The sequence below is a fragment of the Vombatus ursinus genome, unplaced genomic scaffold, assembly GCF_900497805.2.
Source record: "Vombatus ursinus unplaced genomic scaffold, bare-nosed wombat genome assembly UNPS02010394.1, whole genome shotgun sequence".
Lineage (NCBI taxonomy): Eukaryota > Metazoa > Chordata > Mammalia > Diprotodontia > Vombatidae > Vombatus > Vombatus ursinus.
In genome coordinates, this window is record NW_020950172.1 from 6,427,905 (window position 1) to 6,430,682 (window position 2,778).

At 58.1% G+C, this 2,778-nt stretch overlaps 2 protein-coding genes across 4 annotated transcripts in view; both read left to right on the plus strand.

Moving 5' to 3' along the window:
• Positions 1–2,450, plus strand: part of TRABD (TraB domain containing) — a 34,167-nt gene extending 31,717 nt beyond the window's left edge. Inside the window, exons 13-14 of the transcript XR_003568436.1 lie at positions 1,501–1,929; positions 2,380–2,450. The gene's annotated coding sequence lies outside the window, so the exon portion shown is untranslated. The remainder of the gene's footprint in view (positions 1–1,500; positions 1,930–2,379) is intronic.
• LOC114037379 (angiopoietin-related protein 5-like) overlaps positions 99–2,778 on the plus strand; it is a 17,727-nt gene continuing 15,047 nt past the window's right edge. Inside the window, exon 1 of one of the 3 annotated variants that reach the window (XM_027854215.1) lies at positions 99–338. The gene's annotated coding sequence lies outside the window, so the exon portion shown is untranslated. Of the gene's footprint in view, positions 339–1,976; positions 1,996–2,584; positions 2,681–2,778 lie in introns of those variants that run through there. The other 2 variants (XM_027854214.1, XM_027854216.1) reach the window with 2 other exon arrangements.

Consider the following 2,778-nt stretch of genomic DNA (forward strand, 5'->3'; position numbering starts at 1 on the left):
TCTCTCTCTCTCTCTCTCCCTCTCTCTCCCCCTCTCTCTCCCTCTCCATGTCGATAGATCAGATCCAAGCTTATCAGTGACCTGATGACGGGCGCTCGGGAAGGGTAGCTGGCTTTCCCTGGGCCCTCTTCCTCATTTACCATTTCTGTCCTTTCCTTCCCAAGCTAAAGGTCATTTCTGCTTTGCAAAGAAAACAGGATGTGAGTAGTTGTAGCTTCCCTCCACCATCTTTAACGCAGCCCTACTCTTCGGAAGCATCAGTCCCAAGCCCTCATTCTTGTCCCTAAAACTGCTACTGCTTCAAAATCCCGTGAGCTCTTGTCCCTGAGGAATTCTGGGTGAGTCCTCATCCCACAGCCCGTGTAGCTGTGAGCAAAGTGGGGAGTAAAAGGGAAGAGAGAGAGAGAGGTGTGTCTGTCTGTCTTCCTCCTCTAGAACGGCCAGAGAATGTTTCTCTTTTACTGTCGTTTTAAATATTAAAACTGTGGTGAGTTATTCTTAGAATCTCCCAATTGGCCAGCGCTTCCATTTTGCAGGTGAGCAGTCTGGGGCTCAGAAGGATGGAGGGGTTTGATGGAGGCGGTAGAGCTCTCCTAGCCCAAAGTCCCAGGGGGGCCCTTTGCTGGGAGCTGCACAGCAGGGACTGTTTCCCTTTGTGTGTGTGCACTCAGCACAGTACTTGGCACACATGGTCGGTATTCATGAATTCGTATTGATTTACCGGGCGTTTGTGGAGTGCAGGGGTAAGCCTGGGCTGACCACCCATGTCGGGAGGGAGCCTCGGTGGCCCTGACCTGCCCGGGAATCCTCTATGAGAGCCCAGTGCCAGATGGCCCAGGCTGGACGCCGAGGGTCTCGTTTCCTCCTATGGCCTGGTCCGCAGGCCCTTCGCCACCCCCAGCCTCCTCTGGCCCTCGTCTTTCCTCAGCTGTGGCATCTGGGCTGCTGCTGCATCCCAGGGGCATTTGCAGATGAGGACTCGTCAGGGAAGACGGATGCTTTGGATCAGAGGGAGGGTGCCATGTCCAGAAGACCAACCCCGAGCTTAGCAGCTAGAGATGCAGGAGAAGGCAGCATTACTGGGGATTCGGGGGCTTTGCGGTCCCAGAAAAAGACCCCCCCAATGTAACACCTGGCCTGCCACCATCCCTCCCACTGCCCTGTACCGAGCGCTGATCTGGCCAGAGCCACTGCTGGGCCATCTGGAGGTCCCCAAGCATTCTGTCTACGTTAGATGTCCCCGTAGGACTGGTCAAGCATGTCCTGAGAGCCGTCTGTGTCAGAACCCCGGGGCTCCCGAACCTACTCATCTCCCTTGGAAAGAGGAGCCCCTCGAGCATCTTCGCCAGGCTGGAACCTCCCCTAAGACTGTCCTTTCAGGCCAGGGGTTGCCCCAGCACTGCCCAACTCGGGGTAGGGGCTCCCTCAGGGCACAGCCTCCCCATCCCAGTGCCCCCCTCGGTCAGGGCAGCACCCAGCCCTGGTTCTGCTTGATTGCAGGAGATCCTTGTGTTGACTGAGGGCTGGGTCCCCTCGAGCTGAGCGGAGATGTCGGGATAGATTGAAGACACAGCTGGTCAGCACGCCCCTTGGGTTGGTCAATGGTTTCCTTTGTTCTCGACAAGTGCCAGAGTCTGTCCTTCCTCCCCAATCCCAGCCCAACCCTCACCTCCCTATGGAAAGAGGATCCCACAGACTTCCTGGGAAGCCGGGAGGGACCTCATAGCGCACACAGAGGATATAAGGAAAGCCAGAGACTGGCCGAAGGTCTCAGAAAGATCTCTCTGGAGGGAGGTCACCGTGGCCAAAGGCTGGCGGCGAGGCTGTCCCACAGAGTCACGGCCAGGCAAACCCCAGGAGTCTTCACAGCCCCAAGCCCTGCCCTCAAGGAGCTCCCAGTCTAGAGTAGAGACAGAAGTCCAGCCCGAGGTACCATGGGATCATTGTGATGTAATGGAACAGACTGGACTTGGGGGCTCTGTGGACCCGGAGAAGGTGATGGGCATCAGGGCAGGCTTCTTGGGAGCAGGCCTGGTGCCGCGGGGGTGGGACGCTGCTGAAGCAGGAAGTCTGGGGGGGAGTGAGGAGGGGGCAGGTGTGGCTGGGAGGCGGCTTCTCTACTGGTTTGCCGTTGTTTTCCGGCCTTCACTTGTGCCTTGTTCAAGGCCAAGGCCTAGACGTGTGTAGGGTGGATCTATTTGGCTATTTAGGGGGCTGGGTGAAGAAGGCATTAACAAAAAGTTTGTTCAGTCCATTTCAAGATGGGCCCGGCCTGGGCTCTGTAGCAGGGGGATTGATCCCCAAGTGCTGACTTGGAGGCTGGCTCCCTGGTGACCCTAGGCAGACCCCTCTCTGAGCCTCAGTTTCTTCCTCTGTGAGGTGGGAATAAGACTGCCTACACCCTGTAACCCCTCGTTTCGGAGGGAAGGTCATTGCCGTAATGGGGAGGCTAAGGCTCACTCAGAGGTCTGATGGGGAAGAGGAAGAAAGAACCTGTGTCTGTGTGTGGGCCCAGCGCAAGCTCACCTCGCTCAGGCCCTGTGGGGTAGCAAGTTCCATCCAAGCCACGTGGGGCCACCCTGCCCCGCCCCAGGTGCCGCCCTCTCCCAAGAGGCATCAACAGCCTGAGCCCCAGAGAGAGAGAGGCAGGAGGGCTTCTGGGAGGCAGGAGACAGCTCGTGTAAGCCAAGCCCTGAAGGGATGGGAGGGGAAAGGGGACTCAGGCAAGGGGCTGGGGGCTCGGAGAGGGGGATGGGGACTGAGGCAAGGGGTTGGGGG